The sequence below is a fragment of the Lithobates pipiens genome, unplaced genomic scaffold (genome assembly GCF_037356315.1).
Source record: "Lithobates pipiens isolate NorthernLeopardFrog02 unplaced genomic scaffold, aLitPip1_a1.2 Scaffold_27, whole genome shotgun sequence".
NCBI lineage: Eukaryota > Metazoa > Chordata > Amphibia > Anura > Ranidae > Lithobates > Lithobates pipiens.
In genome coordinates, this window is record NW_027507788.1 from 225,227,030 (window position 1) to 225,252,463 (window position 25,434).

Here is a 25,434-nt window from a genome sequence, read left to right on the forward strand (position 1 = left end):
ATGGGTGGGATGTGCCATGTCACCATGTGGGGGGGGAGTGATGGGTGGAATGTATCATTTCACTATGTAGTGGGGTGATGGATGGAATGTACCATGTCACTATGTAGGGGGGTGATGGGTGGAATGTACGTGTGTGTGGGGCGGTGGGTTATGGTTGATGAAATATATCAATTTGTAGGGAGGGTGATGAATGGATTGTACCATGTTTGGATTTGGGGGTTGATGAAATACCATGTCACTATGTAGGGGGGTGATGGATGGAATGTACCATGTCACTATGTAGGGGGTGTGATGGATGGAATGTACCATGTCACTATGTAGGGGGTGTGATGGATGGAATGTACCATGTCACTATGTAGGAGGGTGATGGGTGGAATATACCATGTAAATATATAGGGGGGGTGATGGATGGAATATACCATGTCACTATGTATTATGTACCATGTCACTATGTAGGGGGGTGAGGGGTGGAATGTACCATGTCACTAAGGGGGTGATGGGTGGAATGTGCCATGTCACCATGTAGGGGGGTGGTGGGTGGAATGTAGCATGTCACTATGTAGGGGGGTGATGGGTGAAATGTACCATGTCACTATGTAGGGGGGCGATGGGTGGAATTTATGTGTGTGTGGGGCGGAGGTTGTGGTTGATGAAATATATCAATTTGTAGGGAGGGTGATGGGTGGAATATACCATGTAAATATATAGGGGGGGGTGATGGATGGAATATACCATGTCACTATGTATTATGTACCATGTCACTATGTAGGGGGGTGAGGGGTGGAATGTGCCATGTCACCATGTAGGGGGGTGGTGGGTGGAATGTAGCATGTAACTATGTAGGGGGGGTGATGGGTGGAATGTACCATGTAACTACATAGGGGGGTGATGGTTGAAATGTACCATGTCACTATGTAGGGGGGGGGGAGATGGGTGGAATGTACCATGTCACTATTTAGGGGGGTTGATGGGTTGAATGTACCATGTCACTATGTAGGGGGGTTTGAATGTACCATGTCACTATGTAGGGGGGTGATGGATGGAATGTACCATGTCACTATCTACGGGGGGTGATGGATGGAATGTACCATGTCACTATGTAGCGGGGGTGATGGATAGAATGTACCATGTCACTATGTAGGGGGGTGATGGGCGGAATGTACCATGTCACTATGTAGGGGGGGGGATGGATGGAATATAACATGTCACTATGTAGGGGGGGGGTGATGGGTGGAATGTGCCATGTCACTATGTAGGGGGGTGATGGATGGAATGTACCATGTCACTATGTAGGGGGGTGATGGATGGAATATACCATGTCACTATGTAGGGGGGTGATGGGTGGAATTTACCATGTCACTTTGTAGGGGTGCAGTAGGGAAGGTTTGGAATGCCCCATGTCTCAGTGACTTCACAGGGGGCGGGGCAGGGGATGGATGTCTGCCGCTTCTCCCTGATCTCCAGCATGCAAGCAGTGGATATCTTCATCTCAGCCTCAGTCTTCGCCTCATGTCCCTTATTTTTCTAGCCCCCCCCCCCCCCATGGGGAAGAAAGCGGGGCGGTTGGACTCCAGAAACATGGCGGCTCATCCCAGTTAGGGATTCTGGCCTTTTTTGGGGGTCAGAGTGGACACCAGAGACATGTTACCCCTGTGGTGGGTGACCCCCGGGTGCGGTTCCCACCCCCATAGCAACGCCAAAGGTGGGCTGAAAAGTGTTGTACGTGTCTAGACTATTGATTGTGACACAGAAATGAAAGTGCTTGTAAAGGGAAGATATTTGTTACCTTGATGCATTCCCGGCATTAGGGTAAAAAGTCTCCCACTCAATCTAGTACTGCACCGTCTGTATCGGCTCCTCTCCTCTCTCCCTCTATTCACAAGGCAGAGACAGCAGCATGAGCCATTGACCCCCACTGCTGTCAATCAAATCCTATGAGAAGGAAGTGAAGGGCGGGGCTGAGCCACCCTGTGTGTATCTATGGACACACTCAGCCCTGCTCTTTCTTCATAAATTCAGCACAAATGTATTCTGCTCTATTTCTTTGGTGAAAATAACCCAAATCAGTGTATATTATTTAGTCTGTAGGAAAGTCATAGAGTCCACAAACATGGTATACACAGTACAATACCCCCTTCTGAAATCGCCCCTCTCAGCACAAATCTTTGCCTACCCATTTCTCAAATTCCCACAATTTAAATGCCCCCCCCCAAAAAAAACACCCTTCCTAACACAAATCCTCTACCCCTAAAATGTCCCCTTCTAGTACACATCTCCCCCCCCCCCCCCCGCTTCAAAGCTCACCCTCCCAGCACAAACTCCCCCCAAATCCCTCCTTCTAGCACAAATCTTCTCCCCCCGCCCCCTTCCCTACACAAATCCCCCTAAATCACCACTCTTAGCACCCCCTCCTGGAACAATACTTACCCCCTGCTGTCCCCCAAAATCCCCTCTCCCCCCATCTGCTTTTGGTGCCCCCCTACCTCACTTGATACTACAGTGCCCAGGGAAGCTGTCCCTCCTGCCCACCCCCTTGTCCCAGCTCTGACCAGGATAGTACAAATATCCCCCAAATTACCCCATTTTCTTTTGGAAAGTAAACAGTCTGAGAAATTTTATAAGAGGCATGGTGAATTTTTATGAAGTTGGAATTTATTTGTTACAATTTTTTGAAACTTTTTTTTTTATATACTTTTTTTTTCAATTTTACATTTTGGCATACCTGTGTAGTACAGCACCATCGTATGAAAAAAAAGATATCCTTTACAATCCTTTACAACCATGTTGTGTGGTGATAAGGACTGCAGCACTGTGTGCGCCGTGTATACAGCGAGCGGGCTCAAGTTTTATTTTTTCGTGCCTCTATAAGGCCCTCCCACTGTTAGCGCAATTTAATTCACTTGCTTTAGTTTATACGATTCGCACACGACTCCACATTCTTCCTCTATCTAGGTCATAGACAACACTATCAGCTAATTACTGCTAATGCGGATTCCTATTGCCGGCTGTACAGTGGAAAGTGAGAAGATACTCAGATATAGGATAAGGATACGGGGAGGAGAGGTAGCTGCTTGTAGGGACGGTAAAATGCGAGGAAGCTAATCACACATCGCAACCGGATTCTACAATCTATTATATACTCAGTGTATGGCAGAGGGGTAACTAGAACCTTCAGGGCCCCAGTGCAAGAAACCATGAAATCCCCCCCCCCCCGGTGCCCTTCGCAATGACCTCAGCCCCTTTACTCCCATTGTGGGACCCTTTATTGCTGTCCCGCAGCGGGTCCCCTTCCTGCTGTCTCAGCGTCTCCCAATGGTGGTGGAACACCAGGGCCCGGCCGCAAGTGCAACCTTGAAGACCCTGGTAGTTCCACCACTGGTGTCAGTAGTTTTACATTTTTTTTTTGATTTTGGGTGGCTTTGGAGAGATATGCACAAATCTTATGTATGTCCAGGGTTCAGAAAAATTATGGACTCGAGGGGGTGGGCGGAGGCGGAGAGTTGGTGGGAGGGGGAGATACAACAAGCCTGGGGAGCTTGGAGAGGGAGGCATAGCACTGAGTCCAAGTACAGTACATTTTACCTTGCCAATAAATATGCTGCCACTGTGCCCAGCAAACGCCGCCTCACTGTGCCCAGCAAACGCCACCTCACTGCGCCCAGCAAATGCCGCCTCACTGCGCCCAGAAAATGCCGCCTCACTGCGCTCAGGAAACACCTCAATGTGCCCAGCAAACGCCTCACTGCGCCCAGCAAACGCCTCACTGTGCCCATCAAACGCTGCCTCACTGTGCCCAGAAAATGCCTCACTTCACCCAGCAAAAGCCTCACTGCGCCCAGCAAACGCAGCCACTGTGCCCCTCAAACGCAGCCACTGTGCCCACCAAACGCAGCCACTGTGCCCGTCAAATACTGCCTCACTGAGCCCAGCAAATGCTGCCTCACTGTGCCCATTAAACGCAGCCTCACTGTGCCCATTAAACGCTGCCTCACTGTGCCCATTAAACGCTGCCTCACTGTGCCCATCAAACGCAGCCACTGTGCCCATCAAACGCTGCCTCACTGTGCCCAGAAAATGCCTCACTGCACCCAGCAAACGCAGCCACTGTGCCCGTCAAACGCAACCACTGTGCCCGTCAAAGGCTGCCTCACTGTGCCCATCAAACGTTGCCTCACTGTGCCCATCAAACGCAACCACTGTGCCCATCAAACGCAACCACTGGTTGGTTTGAAAACAGAGGGGTTCCCCGTGTAAGGGGTGCACGCAGAGGGATCAGTCTTGTAGGGGGATCACACAGTGGGATGAAGTCCTTATAAGAGCTGTCACAGGAGGGTTGGCACACACAGGGTGATCAGGTTCCTGTTCTTAGGGGAGTTGGGGTCCTGATCCCCAGGGCAGATGGGGTCCCTAGGTGAGATGAAGTCCCCATTCCCAGGGGAGATGGAGTTCCTGCCCCAGGTGAGATAGGATCCCTGTCCCAGAGTGAGAAGGGGGTCCCTGTCCCCAGGGGAGAAGGGGTCCCTGTCGCCAGGGGAGAAGGGGGTTCCTGTTCCCAAGATAGAAGGAGGTTCCTGTCCCCAGGAGAGAAGGGGGTTCCTGTCCCCAAGAGAGAAGAGGGTCCCTGTCCACAGGAGAGAAGGGGTTCCCTGTCGCCAGGGGAGAAGGGGGTTCCTGTCCCCAAGAGAGAAGAAGTTCCCTGTCCCCAGGAGAGAAGGGGGTCCCTGTCCCCAAGAGAGAAGGGGGTCCCTGTCCCCAAGAGAGAAGGGGGTCCCTGTCCCCAGGAGAGAAGGGGGTCCCTGTCCCCAGGGGAGAAGGGGGTTCCTGTCCCCAGGGGAGAAGGGGGTCCCTATCCCCAGGGAAGAAGGGGGACCCTGTCCCCAAGAGAGAAGGGGGTCCCTGTCCCCAAGAGAGAAGGGGATCCCTGTCCTCAGGGGAGAAGGGGGTTCTTGTCCCCAAGGGAGAAGGGGGTCCCTGCCCCCAGGGGGGAGGTTAGCCTGTCCTCAGGGGGGGAGAAGGGGGTCTTTGTCCTCATGGGGGAAGGGGGTCCCTGTCCTCAGAGGGGGGAAGGGGGTCCCTGTCCTCAGAGGGGGGCGGGGGAAATGGGTCCCTGTCCTCGGGGAAGATGGCGTGGGATATGGGATGGTCTTACTTACCATGACATGCAGGTCCCTCATTTATGCAGCACGGATAGGCAATCAGCATATCCCCAGGGAGCACAGCTACGGCTTGACAATCTGGCAGCAATTGATGGGCACACTGGCAGCAATTGATGGGTACAGTTTGATGGCAGACTGTCAGCAATTTATAGGCACAGTGATTGCGTTTGATGGGCACAGTGAGGCAGCAATTGATGGGCAAAGGGAGGCAGCCTTGGACGGGCACAGTGGGGTGTTTGCTGGGTGCAGTGAGGCATTTGCTGGGCGCAGTGAGGCTGACTGTCGGCAATTTATAGGCACAGTGATTGCGTTTGATGGGCACAGTGAGGTAGCGTTTGAAGGGCACAGTGAGGCAGCCTTGAACGGGCACAGTGGCTGCGTTTGACGGCCACAGTGGCTGCGTTTGACAAGCACAGTGGGGTGTTTGCTGGGCGTTTGCTGGGCACAGTGAGGCTGCGTTTGATGGGCACAGTGAGGCAGCGTTTGATGGGCACAGTGAGGCAGTGTTTGATGGGCACAGTGAGGCAGCGTTTGATGGGCACAGTGAACCAGCCTTTTACGGGCACAGTGGCTGCGAATGACGGGTTCAGTGGGGTGTTTGCTGGGCGCAGTGAGGCGTTTGCTGGGCGCAGTGAGGCAGCGTTTGCTGGGCACAGTGAGGCGGCTTTTTTTGGTGCAGTGAGGCATTTGCTGGGCACAGTGAGGCGGCCTTTGCTGGGCACAGTGAGGCGGCGTTTTCTGGGCGCAGTGCAGTATTTGCTGGGCACAGTGAGGCGGCATTTTCTGGGCATAGTGATGCAGCGTTTGATGGACACAGTGAGGCATTTGCTGGGCGCAGTGAGGCAGTGTTTTCTGGACGCAGTGTTTTCTGGGAGTGACTACCCATAACCGCATTAAAGACTGCGGAATGTAATGCAACAGTGCATTAACTTAACAGTACTGAGTTTTTATCGAAAAACCAGGAAAAAAATAAATATATATATAAATTCCAACTATACAGCCGCCTGCAAAACTTTGCGGCCAAAACAGGCACCAGCCGATGTACTGACGTCTACCTTGTAGAACTTGGTAAACGTATGGACAGACAAAAAGGTCGCCGATTTACACACTTCAGCGACAGACGCTTGGTGTCGGAAGGCCCAAGACGTTCCGATCGCCCTTCTGGAGTGGGCCGTGACTGGAAAGGGGGGCACCTGCCCCTTCAAGGCGTAGGCTTGTACTACAATCTGTCTGATCCACCTAGAAATGGTAGCAGACGAGACCACCAGCCACCGAAACAGTGAGTCTGACTTCCGAAAAGGAGCCGTGGCAGACAAATACACCTTCAGAGCCCGAACCACGTCCAGAGTGTGAAGGGCCACCTCCTCAGGGTGCTTTGGCTTATGATACAGAGATCGTAATATAAATGTCCTCATTGATATGAAAAGCCAAGACCACTTTCGGTAGTTAAGACGGTTGCAGACGCAACACCACCTTATCCTTGTGGAGAACCAGATAAGGCGACTTGCAGGACAAGGCCGACAGTTCCGAAACCCTCCTGGCCGATGTTATGGCCACTAGAAAGACCACTTTCTGGGAAAGAGTCAACAGGGGAATCTCCCTGATATTTTCAAACGGCGGTTTTTGGAGCGCCGGCAACACCAGTCTCAAATCCCAAGGGGGTAATGGTGGACCCACCGGAGGAACCAATGCTGAATTCTGCCCCTTAATGGTGCTCAACGCCAATTTCTGGTCTACTCCTTGCTGAAGAAACAGCAGGATTCTGGAAATAGAAAAGGAGCGTGGATGCCATTTTTTCTCACACATGGAGATTTAGGCCTTCCAGGTACGATGGTATATGTTCAGAGAAGAAGATTTCCGCGCCCTCAACATAGTTGGGATCACCGAGTCTGACAGACCCCGGTTCCTCAACACCTGGCTTAATAACCATGCCGTTAAAGCCAGCGATGGTAAAGCAGGATGGAGAATCGGACCTTAAGACAGAAGGTCCTCTCGCAAGGGCAGTCGCCAGGGAAGCGCCTGCCACCAGACGCACCAGATCTGCGTACCAAGGATGCTGAGGCCAGTCTGGGGCAACCAGATCACTGGGATCCCCTCAGCTTCCACTCTGTGAAGCAGGTATGGTAACAGTTTCAGTGGAGGAAAGGCGTAGATCAGCTGGTACTGATCCCACGGAGACACAAGCTCGTCCGATGCGTCTGCCTGCGGATCCCTTATCCTGGACACAAATCTCGGCACCTTCCGATTGAGACGGGAGGCCAGCAGATCCACGTCTGGTGTGCCCCACTTCAGGCACAGTAACCTAAATGTCTCCGGATGCAATGCCCATTCTCCTGGGTCCAGCATCTGTCAACTCAGTCCACCTGCCAGTTCCCCACTCCCGGGATGTAAATGGCCAACAGGGTATGTGAGCGATCTCCCGTGCAGCGGCTGATCTTCTTGTTCCCCCTTGGTGATTGACGTATGCCACAGCCATGGCGTTGTCTGACTGGATCCAGATCGGACGCCCTTGCAGTCTCATCGACCATGTGGAGAGGCACAGCCTGATCGCTCTCAATTGGAGCAGATTGATCGGCAACTTGGATTCTTACGTCGACCAGAGGCCGACTGAATCCCCATCACTCCACCCCAGCCAGATAGGCTGGCGTCCGTTGTGATCACTGTCTACTTCAGAGGAAGGAACGATTTCCTGGACTGAATCACTGGGGACCTCAACCACCAGATCAGTGAGTCTGACTGACTGGCTCACCTGGGTCTGCCCATCCAGGGACAACTGAGATTTGTCCCATTTTGACAAAATCTCCTGCGGTAGTGTAGACTCTGGTGTAGAACTGGGCATAAGGTACTGCCTCGAAAGAGTCTATCATGAGTCCCAGGACTTGCATGCAGAAATGCAACGACGACCACTTGCGGTTCATCACCAGTTTTACAGCGGATCTGAGAGTCTGCAGTTTGTCTGAAAGGAGAAACACTGTCGCTTCCCTGGAGTCCAGCAGCAAGCCTAGGTACGCCGGACGCTGGATCGGTACAATAACCGACTTCTTTAGGTTCAACAGCCACCCAAAATCTTGCAGGGTCTGCACGGTGATCGCCACATCCTCCTCTAATTCTGAGGCGGAAGATGCCCTCAGGAGATTGTCCAGGTATCCCACGATCGCGATACCACGTTGCCATAGCAATGGCAAAACCGGAGCCAATACCTTGGTAAAGGCTCGGGGGGGCTGATGCCAGACCGAAAAGGAAGAGTCACAAACTGGTAGTGGCCTTCCCCGACTGCAAACCGCAGAAATTTTTGATGCTGAAGGCATATGGGTATGTGTAGGTACGCATCCTGGATGTCTAAAGACGCCAGGGAGTCCCCTTGATGGAGTGCAGCTACTACTGAGCGAACTGATTCCATTCTGAACCTCTGCATTTTTACAAAGTGATTGAGGGCTTTTAGGTCCAAGATTGGACATACCCCTTCCTTCTTGGGAACCACAAAAAGATTTGAGTGGAATCCCTGGAAGCGTTCCAATTCCAGAGAGGGCCTCCCGGTGAGCCGGGGATACGGGTATGCTGGAGGTGAAGAATCTGTTTGGCAGCCAAGAGAGAAACTATCTTGCAGCCTGTGGAAATCAGATCGCAGACCTATTGGTCAGATAACCGAGAGGACCACCGGGCTGCAAACTCCCGAAGGCGACCCCCCACCCGAGACATGGGTGGGGGCAAACCTTCATGCGGTAGCACTTTTATTCGCAGGCTTGTGGTTCCAAGGACGTTTTTGACCATCCGTGGTCGTCCTGTCGTGCTGGGGACGTGTTGTCGAAGCTCCGGACGAACGAAAAAGCCGTTTGTGAGCGGAAAAAGAGGGTCCTTGCCTACGGCGTGGCTCCTTCGCCTTCCCTGGTCTGTGGGAGTAGGGAACTCTTACCACCGGTGGCATTTTTTAACAATGTCATCAAAGGAGGCGCCAAAGAGCCGGTCGCCAAGGAAGGGAAGATCCGTCAGGGCTTTTTTGGATGCCTGGTCAGCAGACCAGCATTTTAGCCAAATCAGGTGCCTCAGCACCACGGCTGACACTGAAGCCCTGGATAACAGAGGGAGAGTATCCAGGGCCTCATCACAGACGTACTTAAGGCCTTGCACTATTTGGTCTGCTAGTTCCACGCAGACAGGAGGAGCCTGTTGCTCCCCCAATTCGTGGTGCAAAAGTTTTGCCCACTCAGTCAGTGTCTGCGATACAAGTGCGGATGCCAGTACAGGTCGCACGGCTGACCCCACAACCAGTGGCGTAACTAGAACCTTCAGGGCCCCGATGCAAGAAACCATGAAGGGCCCCCTGAACCCCAGCCAGGGCCCTTCCCTCCGAGTCTGGCGGGGGAACTCCAGGGCGTGGTCACAGGTATGACCTTTGTGAGCCCTGTAGTTCCACCACTGGTATCAGTAGTTTTTTTTTATTATTTTTTTATTTTTAGGTGCCCCATTGGGGGACTGTCCCTAGGCAGGATGGGGTCCCCGTCCCCAGAAGAGATGAGGTCCTTTTCTCCAGGGCAGATGAAGTTACTGCCCCCAGGTGAGAAGGGGACCCGGTCCCCAGGGGAGGTGGGGGTCCCTGTCCCCACGTAAGAAGGGGTCCCTGTCCCCAGGGGGAGATGGAGGGGGTATGTAATGGTGTGTGGGGGATGGGGTCCTCTCACTCACCATGACCGTGCTGTAGGCCGTGCACGCATCCATGTTGGCCTGGGCTCCATCCAGTGTGCTGGATGGGCAATCAGCATATCTCCCAGAAAGACCTTTCATCATCTGTGTATGACGGGGGAGGAGGGGGGCTGGCAGACAAGCCTGCAGTGTCCTCCGGGGAGCCGGCTCTCATAGGGCTGCACTGCATCTGTGTGCTTAAAGTTTGTTTACCCGGGGGAAGTATGCAGTGCAGTGTGGGCCAGACTCGGGGGGGGGGGGCGGACTCTGGCCGGGGAGAACAGACATCGGACTGAGCGGCAATGCATGGAGCAGGAGAGGGGTACTCTGAGGAGCCGGCTGAGGACACAGGTCATGCGGGGAATGCACAACTAAAGAGCAGCCAGTGCGATAGTCGAGCATGGAGCTCTGCTAGTCACCCTCCACCTCCAGCCACCCGTGTGCATGGTGCACTGGTACCCCTAGCTGCCTATGCTGCTGCCAGCCATATGTAGAGGGGGCTGCATGGGCCCCCTGCATCACAGGGCCCGGTTGCGGTCACGACTGCTGCACCCCCTATAGTTACGCCCCTGCCCACAACCATAAATAAGGAACGAGCCGCTGCCTCGGCCTTCCTGTCCGTGGGATCCTTGAATGCAGGAGTCCTCTCTACCGGGATTGTGGTTACTTTATTTAACCTGGATACTGGGGGGTCCACGTCCGGAGGAGCCGACCACTTCTTGAGGAGGCTTTCCTCTAAGGGGTAACTCACCGCCATGTATTTGGAGACCGAAAAGGTCAGTTTTGGGCGACCCCATTCCTTGTAAATGAACTTGTCAAAATAAGTCAGATACAGGAACACCTGAGGTGAACGTGCTCTTCAGGGTATCACGCACACCTCTGATAAGTGCTCCAACAAGCGCTTTGTCACGCCCGGACCTGGTCAGCGTTATCTGAAACGACAGAGCAGGGGTCACCAGCCTCAGCAGGACCCGAGTCTGCGTCAGAGCTCTCCCCAGAGGATGGGGAGGGGGCAGGGCAGGGGCGGACTGACAACTGATGGGGCCCCCGGGCAATAGAAGATCATGGGGCCCCCTGCGTCCCAAGCCACACCTGGACAGGGGGACATTTGGGGGGAGCACACAAGGGGACACTGGGGGGAGCACACAGGGAGACCCTGGGAGGGGGAGAGTGCACAGGGGGACACTGGCGGAGGGGGAGAGCACACGGTGGACCCTGTGGGGTTGGAGAGCACATGGGGAACACTGAGGGGGGAAAGCACATAGAGAGACACTGGGGAGGGGGGAACCACACAGGGGGACACTAGAGGGAGCACACAGGGAGACCCTGGGAAGGGGAGAGGGCACAGGGGGGCACTGGGGGAGGGGGAAAGCACACGGGGGACACTGTGGGGTTGGGGAGCAAACAGAGAGAACCTGGGGAGGGGGGGAAATCACATGGGGGACACTGGGGGAGCACACAGGAAGACACTGTGGGGGGTGGGGTGCACACAGAAAGACACTGTGGGGGGTGGGGAGCACACAGGAGGACACTGTGGGGGTGGGGAGCTCACAGGAGGACACTGTGGGGGGAGGGGAGCACACAGGAGGACACTGTGGGGGGAGGGGAGCACACAGGAGGACACTGTGGGGGGAGGGGAGCACACAGGAGGACACTGTGGGGGGGAGGGGAGCACACAGGAGGACACTGTGGGGGGGAGCACACAGGAAGACACTGTGGGGGGAGCACACAGGGGAACACTGGGGGGGAGCACACAGGGGGAACACTGGGGGGGAGCACACAGGGGGAACACTGGGGGGGGAGCACAGTGGGACACTTTGGGGGGAAGAGCACACAGGGGAACACTGTGGGGGGAGCACACAGAGGAATACTGGGGAGGAGCGCACAGGGGAATACTGGGGGAGCACACAGGGGACCCTGTGGGGGGAGCACACACAGGGGGACACTAGGGGGGAAGCACACACAGGGGGAGCACACACAGGGGAACACTGGGGGACACACAGGGGAATACTGGGACACACACAGGGGAATACTGGGGAGGGGACACACAGGGGGACACTGGGGAAGGGACACTGGGGAGGGGACACACAGGGGACACTGGGGAGGGGACAGACACAGGGGAATACTGGGGGAGCACACAGGGGACCCTGTGGGGGGAGCACACACAGGGGGACACTAGGGGGGAAGCACACACAGGGGGACCCTGTGGGGGAGCACACACGAGGACACTGGGGGGGAGCACACACAGGGGGACACTGGGGGAGCACACACAGGGGGGGACACACAGGGGAATACTGGGGAGGGGACACACAGGGGGACACTGGGGAAGGGACACTGGGGAGGGGACACACGGGGACACACAGGGGGACACTGGGGAGGGGACACACAGGGGGACACTGGGGAGGGGACAGACACAGGGGAATACTGGGGGAGCACACAGGGGACCCTGTGGGGGGAGCACACACAGGGGGACACTAGGGGGGAAGCACACACAGGAGGACACTGGGGGGGAGCACACACAGGGGGACACTGGGGGGGAGCACACACAGGGGAACACTGGGGGACACACAGGGGAATACTGGGGAGGGGACACACAGGGGGACACTGGGGAAGGGACACAGAGGGGGACACTGGGGAAGGGACACTGGGGAGGGGACACACAGGGGGACACTGGGGAGGGGACACACAGGGGGACACTGGGGAGGGGACAGACACAGGGGAATACTGGGGGAGCACACAGGGGACCCTGTGGGGGGAGCACACACAGGGGGACACTAGGGGGGAAGCACACACAGGGGGATCCTGTGGGGGGAGCACACACAGGAGGACACTGGGGGGGGGAGCACACACAGGGGGACACTGGGGGGGAGCACACACAGGGGGACACTGGGGGGGGAGCACACACAGGGGGGGACACACAGGGGGACACACAGGGGAATACTGGGGAGGGGACACACAGGGGGACACTGGGGAAGGGACACTGGGGAGGGGACACTGGGGAGGGGACACACAGGGGGACACTGGGGAGGGGACAGACACAGGGGATTACTGGGGAGGGGACACACACAGGGGAATACTGGGGAGGGGATACACAGGGGGACACAAACAGGGGAATACTGGGGGGGACACTGGGGAGGGGACACACACTGGGGGGACACACACTGGGGGGGACACACACTGGGGGACATTGGGGGGACACATTTGGACACTGGGGAGGGGGACACACAGGGCAACACTGTGGGGGGAGAGCATACAGGGGGTTAGTGTGGAGAGGGGAGAGAGCACACTGAAGACTGGCCCGGGCTCCATACATCTGTACTGGTCACCCCCTCCCTCCGATGGCGGCCCTCCAGTAAAAAACGTTTCACTCACCCCAGTCATGCCTGTAATCAATACCGCTAACCGCGCGCTGCTCCCTGCTGGCCCCTCCTCACTTCTCGTCCGTCCTAGGTGATGTAGTGTACAGTGCAAGCACCGGCGACGGACGGGAGGGAAGGAGGAGCCGGCGGGGAGCAGCGCGCTGTTAGCAGTATTATTACAGCCGCAACAAGGGGCCCCTCGTTGGGACGGCCACGGGCCCCTAATTGCTCCGGGCCCTCGGGCGGCGACCGAATGACCGATGGGTCAGTCCGCCCCTGGGGCAGGGGCTGCTTAAGTGCCCCTTATTCTCACGTACCGCCTCCATCTTGGCAACGAACGAATTGAGGACCACCATCAGGGTGGCCAATTAACCGCCTGCCAACCGGCCCATAGCCGAAAGACGGCTACAGGGCGGTTTCATAACTCTGGGAGGGCGTACAGTGTCATCCTCCCAGTATCCTGCTCTCACTCGCCCTGGGGCACGCACCCGGGAATATCTATGGACCCAGCCCATCAAGGATCATGATAAATGGCTGCTGACGGAGTGATCACATGACATGATGCCAGTTCCTCTCTCCCCTCTGTATACCGGATCGGTACAGTGTGAGAGGAGAGGGGAGAGAGCGGATGGCAGCGAGCTGTGGGCTGAATCTGTAGTGCCCACAACGCTGCTCTGTGACAATTGTAGTCACATCCATCCATGCTCAGCCATCTCTCCATACCCGGCCATGGTCGGCTGTACCCGGCCTCTGTATGTGGCCAGGCTGTGGAAGTCTCACACATGTGGTATCGCCGTACTCAGGAGTAGGAGAATCTATTTTGGGGTGTAATTTTTGGTATGTACATGCTATGCGTTAGAAATATTGTATAAAATGGACAACTGTGTTAAAAAATAAAAAAAAATGCGCTTTAGCCACTTCCCGCCCGCCGTCATATGCGACTGAGCAATAACTTTGGCCCTAGAACTCCTCTAACTCAAAACATGTAACCAGTAAAAATTGTTATAGTGTCACCTATGGGGATTTCTAAGTAGTGAAGTTTGGCACCATTCCACGAGCATGCGCAATTTTGCAGGGTGACATGTTGGGTATCTTATTTACTCGGCGTAACTTCATCTTTCACATTATGCAAAAACATTCGGCTAATTTTACTGTTTGTTTTTTTTTATTTTAAATCACAAAAAATTTTCCAAAAAAAAAATAAAACACGTTAGAAAAATTGCTGCTCAAATACCGTGTGAAATTTGCAACGACCGCCATTGTATTCTCTAGGGTCTTTGCTAAAATAAATAAATAAAATTATATATATATATATATATATATATATATATATATTTATTTAATTTTATTTATTTATTTTAGCAAAGATGTTTTGGGGTTCTATGTTAAGGATGAGCCGAACACCCCCCTGTTCGGTTTGCACCAGAACCTGCGAACAGACCTAAACTTCGTGTGAACTTTAGAACCCTATTAAAGTCTATGGGACTCGAACGATTAAAATCTAAAGTGCTAATTTTAAAGGCTAATATGCAATTTATTGTCCTAAAAAGTGTTTGTGGACCCGGGTCCTGCCCCAGGGGACATGGATCAATGCAAAAAAAAGTTTTAGAAACGGCCGTTTTTTTTAGGAGCAGTGATTTTAATAATGATTAAAGCGAAACAATAAAAGTTTAATATTCCTTTAAATTTCGTACCTGGGGGGTGTCTATAGTATGCCTGTGAAGGGGTGCATGTTTCCGTGCTTAGAACTGTCCCTGCACAAAGTGTCATTTCTGCAGGAAAAAAAGCCTTTTAAAATCACTTGCAGCGTAATACAGAGAACATAAAAAAATATAAATTATATAAAGTATTACGAACGTCACTTCCGGTATCCTCCTAGTCCAATCCTACCTAGGAGGATACCGGAAGTGACGTTCGTAGTACACACTACCCGCTCGTTCGTTTGATGCTGTCGCTTCGTGTAAAGTTTTTTTGCATTTATGGTTTTTGCTAAATGTGAGTACCCTGGACTGTGTCCTTTTAAAAAAATAAAGTTCGGATTGCATTACATACTTCACTATTAGCATTTTCTCTTCTCCTATGGATGCATATGCTACCTTTGACTGAGGACCGAGAGAGGGGGGCATCCATTGTTGTTTACATTTACCACCTGCTCAAAAGGATATATGCTGTTCCCTTACAGCAGTAAGGTAAGGTAGCCATTGCTACCAGTGTGTGGACACCTTGCACGCTATCACCTATGGAATAAAGATTCACTCACGGGATTAGCGGATATTTGCACACAGAGTGGACTTTTTTTCAGTGCATGATTCAATACGGACTGTGGAATATATTTTATATAATATAGTTAATCTGTTTATAATTTTATTGTTATATATATTTGTCTCACTCACGGGATTACCAGATATTTGCACACAGAGTGGATTAATATATTTTTTGCAGTGCATGATTTAATGCGGACTGTGGAATATACTTTATATAATTTATATTTTTTTATGATTTTATTGTCATATATATACTTTTTCCTTGTTGCACCTTTTGATATTAGATTATTGAGTGTTTTTTAATCGCGCTGCAGATCCTGCTATCACTGCAATCTGTGCACTTTGGACATATTATATATCTACCCGAGCACTTGTATGCACTTTATTGAATGCACCTTTTGATGCTAAATCTTGCGTTTATAGTTTGTAGGAATATTCACTTTTAATTTTTCTGTACAGTGTGCACTTCACATATTCACTGCTATATTTATTTAAGGAGCGCAACACCACTTTCATACATTTGTTTTTACTCACTCAGGGGAGGGTTTGAACCCCTGTCGGTGCTTTGCTGCAACCATAATCTTTTTTGTTTGTGTATTTTTCTTTTTTCTATAATCACTGTGGCGCGAGGGTAATCTTTCTTTACGTAATACAGAGAACATTCAATGAGTGTTCTCTGTATTACGGGAGCCGGCAATTCATTCATTGATAAAAAAAAAAAGCGTGGGGTCCCCTAAATTCAATTACCAGGCCCGGTATGGATATTAAGGGGAACCCTGCGTCAAATAAAAAAAAATTGACGTGGGGTCCCCCTAAAAATCCATACCAGACCCCTTTATCTGAGCACACAACCTGGCAGGCCGCAGGAAAAGAGGGGGGGAGGGGAGAGCCCACCCCGGAACTGTACCAGGCCACATGCCCTCAAGATCAGGAAGATTCTTTGGGGGTCTGTGACCCCTCAAAGCACCATGTCCCCATGTTGATGGGGACAAGGGCCTCATCCCCACAACCCTGGCCAGTGGTTGTGGGGGTCTGCGGGTGAGGGGCTTATCAGAATCTGGAAGCCCCCTTTAACAAGGGGACCCCCAGATCCCAGCCCCCCATTTGAAATGGTAAGGGGGTAGTACCCCTACCATTTCTCAAAGAAAGTGTAAAAAATGGTTAAATAAGACAAACACACTTTTGAAAAATTCCTTATTAAAAAAAAAAAAAAAGGTTCCAGCGGTGGTAATCCACTCTTGCTATCCAGCGATGGATGATCATCTCTCCGGGGTCCAGCGATGGCTGATCTGATCCAGCGACGGGTGATTTCTCAATCCAGCACAGTCCATCCATGCATCCATCTTTTGTCTCCACTGAGGAGATGCTGCGGGGATCCCAGCGCCTGACGTTTCTTATATTAGGAGGGTGGGGCCACCCGTCACCTGACCCCGCCCCCTCTGACGCTAGTGAGGGAAGCCAGGGGTTCCCCACTGACGTATGGGTGACGCTCTGATGTAACGCAGGTTGTTTTTTTATCAATGAATGAATTGGCAGCTCCCGTAATACAGAGAACACTCATTGAGTGTTCTCTGTATTACGCCGCAAGTGATTTTAAAAGACTTTTTTTCCTTGCGAAATGACACTTTGTGCAGGGACAGTTCTAAGCGCAGGAAACATGCGCCCATTCACAGACATACTATAGACACCCCACAGGTAAGAAATTTAAAGGAATATTATACTTTAATTGATTCACTTTAATCATTATTAAAATCACTGCTCCTGAAAAAACGGCCTCTTTTAAAACTTTTTTTTTGCATTGATCCATGTCCCCTGGGGCAGGACCCGGGTCCCCAAACACTTTTTAGGACAGTAACTTGCATATTAGCCTTTAAAATCCGCAGTTTAGATTTCTTCCATAGACTTGTACAGGTTGTCTGCGACAAATTCGAAAAGCCGGACCAGCCCAAATTGTTCACTGTTCGCTGAACAGGCAATGTTCGAGTCGAACATGAGTTTGACTCGAACTCGAAGCTCATCCCTGTTCTATGTAATTTTTTAGCAAATAAATGATGATTTTTACATGTAGGAGAGAAATGTCAGAATTGTCCTGGGTGCTTCAGAACACCTGATGGTGCTCCCTGCATGTTGGTCCTCTGTATGTGGCCAGGCTGTGTAAAAGTCTCACACGTGTGCCCCCTCCTGTGCCGCCTCTGCGAGAGACCCTCCCTTGGCTGGACTCCTACGAAAATCGGCGGACCGCGGGGGACTGTGCGGCCTTGGAACTGCCTGCCGCCACTCCTCCTCATCGAGGGACGACTCCTCGGCACCCCCCGCAGGTATTCTTACCCCTCGCAATGTTGATTGGATTGCCCCCTGTTGCCTTTTGTGGGATCCCCTCGTTGTTCCCCTTTCTGGACTTTGTAGTGCCTTACGTTCTGTGTGGGGGAGACGAGGGCCTTGAGGGGGGGTGGTAGAGGAGGGGTGTCGGGGCAGTGGTGGTACTGCGGGGGGTTTCACTCTCCGCCGCTAGGTATTTTCTATACAGGTTGTACCACGGGCATTTGACAAGAACCTCACCTGTTGAACTGGGACCAGTTACTGATATACCAGCTGCAATCCGTTTCTGTGACTGGGGGGTCCTACACTGCGCTACTGGTCGGCAGGGTCATTGGGGTGACAGGAGGGGGGTCTCTAGGGGTGGGTGATGGTCGTCCCGACATGCAGGTTTCTATGTTAAACCACCGGAGACTTTTCCTGACGCTGCTTTCTTGGGGGGGGCGCTGCTGTGGTGGTGGGGGGAGGGAGGGATGTGCTTATCATTGTCCTCTTCTGGGTCGGGATCCGCCAATATCATTGGTGTTGTGGGTGACAGGACACCCCTATTCTTCCCTCGAATGTGATGTTATATATTTAGGCCTATAGGGCTGTAATGTTGTTTGTTTCATGCTGTCTGCTCCTTACCTTTACCTTTATATTGCTCACGGGTTACCATGTTATCAGCTGTTATGTTTAGTATTGTTTGACTGTTTTATACTGGCAGTTCTACCACTCTATGCCGGGATGGACGAGGAGACCGGGACCTCAACACTGGTCCTCTGTCTACCCTCACCCCACGTAGGCCGTAGTGTACCCCCGGGACTCCGAGGTGGTACACGTACGAAGATAGTGTCTTCCACTTAGTTTGCTACCCCATCCCCCACACGGGGTGCTGAGGTGCTGCAGGGGCTCAGCCCCCCACCTCTCTACCACACAACCCTCCCCCTCTTGCCTCATCCCTACCCTCTCTCGCACCCCCTAACTGTTCCTTAATCCCCTCCTCTCTCTCTCAGTTTCCTTCCTTGGAAGACATGGCGGTGGATTCCTTCAAATTAGTATCCTTGAATGCCAAGGGCCTGAATACCCCTGAGAAAAGACGGATGTTGTTACATGACCTTAAAAAGGCTCATGCGGATATAGTCTTTATCCAAGAAACTCACTTTCGGGATGATAGGCTTCCCCTGCTCCAGAATAGACACTACCCCAGGGTATACCATTCAACGAACCCCACCTCTAAATCTAGAGGAGTGTCCATCCTGATCTCTAGTAAGCTGCCTTGGCAATGCCAGGCGGTTGCGGCAGATCCCGAGGGACGTTACCTCTTTCTGACAGGCCTGATTGGAGAGTTGCAATTTACGCTAGCCTCCCTCTACGCGCCTAATGTCCTACAGGACAGATTCCTCAAACATACCCTAACACGCTTAATGGAGGTTAAGTCGGGCCAACTGATCCTGGGCGGTGACTTTAATGTCCCGTTATCTCCCTACTTTGACACATCCTCAGGACAATCCTCTCTATCGCCCGCTTGTCGGAAGCGAATTGCCCAAACACTCTACGACAACCAGCTGTGGGATGTGTGGCGGCTCCATCACCCCAATGAGAAGGACTACACTTTTTACTCTACCCCACACAAAACCTATTCCAGAATAGACTTTTTTCTGGTGCCACATGACCAGCTCCACTTGGTATCCGCCACCTCTTTGGGGCAGATTACCTGGTCGGACCATGCCCCCATATCTATGACTTACTCCCTCAGTGACCACCCCTCCCCTAGATCTCTTTTTTGGCGGCTCAACGAGTGCCTTTTACAAATACCCGAAATTCTTGCAGATATTACTAAAGAGCTTGGCCTGTACTTCAGGGACAATGACACCCCGGGCTGCGATCCTGGGATTCTCTGGGAGGCTCATAAAACGGTCATTCGGGGCATATTTATCAAACATGGGGCCCTTATTAAAAGAAAGCGGACTGAACACCTTACCCTCTTGCTTGCCAAATTAGCTACAGTGGAAGCCCAGCACAAACATACCCCCACGCCACCGTTGGAGACGGAACTGTTGACCCTCCGCACGCAAATAACCGAGATTCTCCAGTATAAAGCAAAAGCGGCGGTACAATTCTCCAGACGCATATCTTATGAAAGCGGTGACAAATGCGGGAAAACATTAGCCAAGTCGGTCAGGGATATCAAATCGGCATCCTATATTCCGCAGGTAGTTACCCCGCAAGGCCGGAAGGTCTCTACCCCGACGCAGATTTCTAGCGCCTTTAGAGACTTCTATATGGGTCTCTATAACCTGCCTGACTCCACCCGTAGCCAGTCCCAAATAGACGAGTACATTGCCAACTCCCAGCTTCCCTCACTCCCGCCGGAGACACGAGTTCTTCTGGAAGAGCCCATCACTCTGGCGGAACTACAACTAGCAGTCACCGCTTTAAAGGCACCAGGGCCGGATGGCTTTACTGCCCAGTATTATAAAACTCTTTTCCCGATACTGGGCCCACGAATGGTGACCTTCTTTAATGCACTAGGTGCAGATACCTCCTTTCAGAGAGACACTCTGCGGGCACATATCTCCCTGATCCCTAAGGAAGGGAAGGACCCTAGCCAATGTGGTAGCTATAGGCCGATCTCACTCTTAAACCTAGATCTGAAGCTATTCTCCAAAATTGTGGCCACCAGACTAGCGCACCACATACAGTCCCTTGTACATTTAGATCAAATGGGGTTTATACCTAACAGAGAAGCAAGAGACAACACCATTAAGGTGTTGAACCTGCTTCACATTGCAGAAGCCCACAAAATCCCCTGTGTATTGGTAAATACAGATGCCGAAAAGGCTTTTGACAGAGTCAATTGGCGCTATATGTTCTCTGTCCTCCGCCACATAGGTTTGGGGGACACAATGTTGCGGTGGATCACCAATATTTACTCTACCCCTACAGCTCAAGTAAAGGCAAACGGAGTCCTCTCAAGCCCCTTCCCCATTGGGAATGGAACGAGACAAGGCTGCCCCCTCTCGCCCTTGCTTTTTGCCCTCTCCCTGGAACCGTTTCTTTGTAATATTAGACGGAACCCGGATATCTCAGGCTTACGGTTTGGTGCCTCTCATTACAAAATATCAGCTTATGCAGATGATCTTTTATTTTCCCTGACTAATCCCAGAATATCTTTGCCGAACCTCCTCAGAGAATTCCAGCTCTATGGTGCGATTTCCCACCTGCAAATAAACTTTACTAAGTCCGAAGCAATGGGCATAGCAGTACCGCCCCGAACCCTCTCTGACTTACAGGCCAATTTTAGCTTTAAATGGACCGACAAAGCTTTGACGTACTTGGGCACGAAAATCCCGGCTAGCATTGCCCAGACATTTGATCTTAACTTTCCACCTCTACTGACTAGGTCTCGGTTACTCCTAGAAAAGTGGCAGGGAGGACTCCACTCCTGGTTTGGGAGATGTAACCTCCTGAAAATGAACATCCTACCCAAATTTATTTACCTCATCCAGGCCCTGCCCATACATATACCACCTCTTTTTTTTAGACAAGTGCAGTCTCTTTTCACCAAATTTGTCTGGGCACATAAGAAACCTAGGCTGCGCTATGCGCAGTTAACGCACCCCAAACATTGGGGTGGCCTTGCGCTTCCCGACATACGTAGCTACTATTTGGCGTCCCATTTGGGGAGGATCATTGACTGGAGGCGTAATGGGGCATCCAAACTCTGGGTGCAGCTCGAGCAGGCCCAGACCCGCATACCCTTGAAAGGAGCGCTGTGGTGCTATAAGGAACTCCCGGCACCCCTGAAACTGCATCCCCTTATTGGCACAACGCTGAAACATAGTCATGGCGCCGCCGCCAGAACTGCCCTTGTTTCTGAAATCTCTCCCCTGCTTCCCGTCTTGGGTCATGCGAGTTTTGAACCGGGTCTACACTATGCTACCTACGCATCTCTAGTTGACTCCGGACAATGCTGCCACTTTCTTGACGGAGGGGAGATGGCCCTCCTTGACGGAACTCACTGTAGCATCAGGGACATACCGCCTCCCATTCTGGACAGCTTTACAATTGCACCATTTCCTTCAATCACTACCACATCCACGGGACTTTGCGCAACACCTGACACCATTTGAGAACCTGTGCTCGACGACTGACCCATTGACCCACGTACTTTCCCAGACCTATGCCCTGTTGTCCTCACCTGTGGACCCGCCTGTTCTACCCTGTTTAATCAAATGGGAGCAGGACCTTGACCGTAAATTCTCACCGCTACAAACAAAACGTATTATCACTTTGGCCCTCAAATCTTCTCTTTGTACCAAGATGCAGGAAACCAACTTTAAGATCCTTACCCGTTGGTACCTAACACCTTCCAGGTTGAGCAAGTGCTACCCTTCGTCCTCAGATCGGTGCTGGCGCTGTAATGAGGAAAAGGGTACTCTGCTCCATGTGTTCTGGTCCTGCTCTAGGCTGCGGTCATTTTGGGCAGAGGTCCGTCGCATATCCCAGAAGTTCGCGGCCTACCCCATCCCGGAAGATGCCGCTTTCTTTTTGCTTCATCTATCAGTGATTCCCCTTAAAAAATATAGGAAATCCCTTATATGTCACCTTCTCAATGCAGCTAAGGCGTGTATTCCCCTTCACTGGAAGCAAAGTGCCCCCCGCCGACAGTGGCGCACTGGCTGCGGAAAGTGGAAGACATACGGAAATTGGAGGACCTAGTCCTTACTGCACAGCACAAACAAGAAACATATAAAAAAAACATGGGACATCTGGTGTTTGTTCATATTCTCCGCGGAAGGCCAATCTTTGCTAAAGTCCTGATCCTCCCTCGGTCCCCTTTGTGGTCCCCTTTGTGGAGCTGATGACCTGAACCACCGCCATGTCTGTCGGTCTATTCTTTTTCTTTCTGTCCCTTACCTCTTTCCCCCTCCCCCCCTCCTTTCCCTTTTTTTTCCTACCCCCTATTCCCGTCCCTCCTAATTCTTACCCCTATCCCCCTCCGGTAACTCGGAGTTTCCTCCCCGTGGTTAGTAGGAGGAGGCTCCTGTACCTTTTCACGGAGCTTTCAGGCTCACTGTTTTTACTTTATGCGAAAGCAAGGATCTCCTATATATCCTGTTGTTTTAATATGTCTTGTTCACTGCATTGTTTGAGTGGCTACGCTCTCTCGGTACCACATTGCTTTCTGTATTTATGGCTCTAATTGTTTTTGTCTTTTTCCTGCCTGTATTATGGGGTATTCCCTACCGGAGATAAATAAATAAAATATATATTTGAAAAAAAAAAAAAAAAAAGTCTCACACGTGTGGCATCGCCATACCCGGGAGTAATAGCAGAATGTGTTTAGGGGTGTAATTTGTGGTATGCATATGCTGTGTGTGAGAAATAACCTGACAATATGACAATTTTGTGAAATAAGAAAAAAACGTGCATCTTTCTAAATACCTTGGAATGTCTTCTTTCCAAAAAGTGGTCATTTGGGGGGTATTTGTACTTTTCTGGCATGTTAGGGACCAAAGAAGTTCGATAGGACGTCAGTACTTCAGGTGTGATCAATTCTCAGATATTGGCACCATAGCGTGCAATGCTATAACCTTCACAAAGACCAAATAATATCCACCAATTTTTATTTATTTTTTTACCAAAGATATGGAGCAGTGTACATTTTGGCAAACATTTATAAAGAAAAATTACTAGTTTGCTAAATTTTATAACTGTTGTATGACTGAGTAATTGTCATTCAAAATGTGGGCACCGAAAGCTGAAAATATCTCCGGTTATTAAGGGGGTTTAAAGTGGTTGTAAACACTTACAAACCACTTTGACCTACAGGTGAGCCTAGATTAAGGCTTACCTGTAGGTCCAAGAAATATCTCCTAAACCGATACGGTTTAGGAGATATTTACAAAAAGACAGCCACCGCTGTCTACGGCTCATGCGCTGTAGACAGCGGCGCGCAGGCGCACTGGGCAGGCCGTGGCAATATGCCGCTCATGTCGGCTCCTGTGCGCGGGAGTGACGTCATTGCGGCTCCGGCGAATCACAGCGCCGGAGCAGCGAGACCCGGAAGACGCTCTGGGATACATGGCAGCGGCGAAGAGGAAGACGGAGGACCGCTTCGGGGGCTTCGTTCTCAGGTAAGTTATTCATAATGAGCTGCTAGCTCATTATGCCTTTGCCTTACAGGGTGTGTTTTTTTTTGTATTGCCTTTACTTCCCATTTAAGTGCCCAGTAGTCAAGTGGTTAAGCTTTTTAACCTTTTTTTAACATTGAAGTGAATGAGAGCATGCTTAAAATCCTTAAAATCTTCTTCCACTCCCAAAAGTTTCAGCTCCTTCATACTTTCACTTTCTTTACTTTGTATTTTTTTCCAAAACAATTGCATTTGAAAAGCCGCTGGGCAAATACTGTGCGACATAAAAAATTGCAACAATTACAATTTTATTCCATAGGGTCTGTGTAAAAAAAAAAAAAATTTATAATGTTTGGGGATACTAAGTAATTTTCTAGTAAAAAAAATAAAAATAAAAACACGGATTTAAACTTGTACACAAGAAATGGCATAAAAGCCGGGTCAGCGAGTGGTTATCCTTTCTGCTTTGTATACAGAGGATGTGTCTGGAATTTGTCTTATAAAGATTTTTTCTTTTTTTTTAGTGTTATAATGTATTTTATTCTAGTATTAATGATCATCATTTTGTGTTTTCTCTTCTTATACACAGAAAATGTCAGAACTCAATAAAATCACCATGGAGAACAAAGAGGAGGAAGTTGGATACAGAACATGCAGAGGACTCGGAACCCCCTGGAGCGCCCCCAGCTGGTGCTGGAACAAGTGGGCGGCACCGACATGGAGGGCAACCTGAAGGTCCTGTACCCATCCAAGACCGACCTGAACATCAGCGCTTCCTCCTTTGTGGTCGTTCATCAGTATGAAATGTCTTCTTGTTTCCTCCAGCTACCAATCAATTCTTTCGATTGTCAGATAAGAATGAGGATCGGACGCGGAGGGGTCGCTGTGACTGAAATAATCGCTTTCTGCCTCTACAGGACACTCTAAATTTCTCCGTCATTTCCAGCGTTTAGCATTTCTAGAGATACACAAGGAAACCTTATTTCTTTTTTATTGTCATCATTTCTTTTTTTTTTATGTTGGATGTTTTGTTGGCCTTTCCCTCGTGTCCAGATATACGAAATATCGCCGCCATGGTTTGTTATTGTGATATCAGCCAAAATAAACGGGCAGTTTAGAATTGGTGTTTTGGTGATTTCTTGGTAATGTTAATGTGTCATTCAGATAGACAGATAGAATAGTGCCCCATCATTGGGGTCAGTGGGGGGGAATGGTGCCCCATCAATGGTGTCAGTGGGGGGGGGGAATGGTGCCCCATCATTGGTGTCAGTGGGGGGAATGGTGCCCCATCATTGGTGTCAGTGGGAGGAATGGTGCCCCATCATTGGTGTCAGTGGGAGGAATGGTGCCCCATCATTGGTGTCAGTGGGAGGAATGGTGCCCCATCATTGGTGTCACATCTGCTCACTAAATTAAGCTATTGCAAATCCACCAACTACCATTTGGTTTTGGGGCCTAAAATAATGGGACTGTAGCGCTCCCTACTGGACTCTTCAATGACGTGCGGCTCCATCATCCTCCTCATCACTGATCTCTCCTC

General features: G+C 51.2%; 1 long non-coding RNA gene across 1 annotated transcript in view; it reads left to right on the forward strand.

The window, feature by feature from the left end:
• LOC143934575 (uncharacterized) overlaps positions 1-25,018 on the forward strand; it is a 53,080-nt gene extending 28,062 nt beyond the window's left edge. Inside the window, exon 2 of the long non-coding RNA XR_013263306.1 lies at positions 24,484-25,018. This is a non-coding gene — a long non-coding RNA (uncharacterized LOC143934575). The remainder of the gene's footprint in view (positions 1-24,483) is intronic.
• Positions 25,019-25,434: the final 416 nt, after the last annotated feature.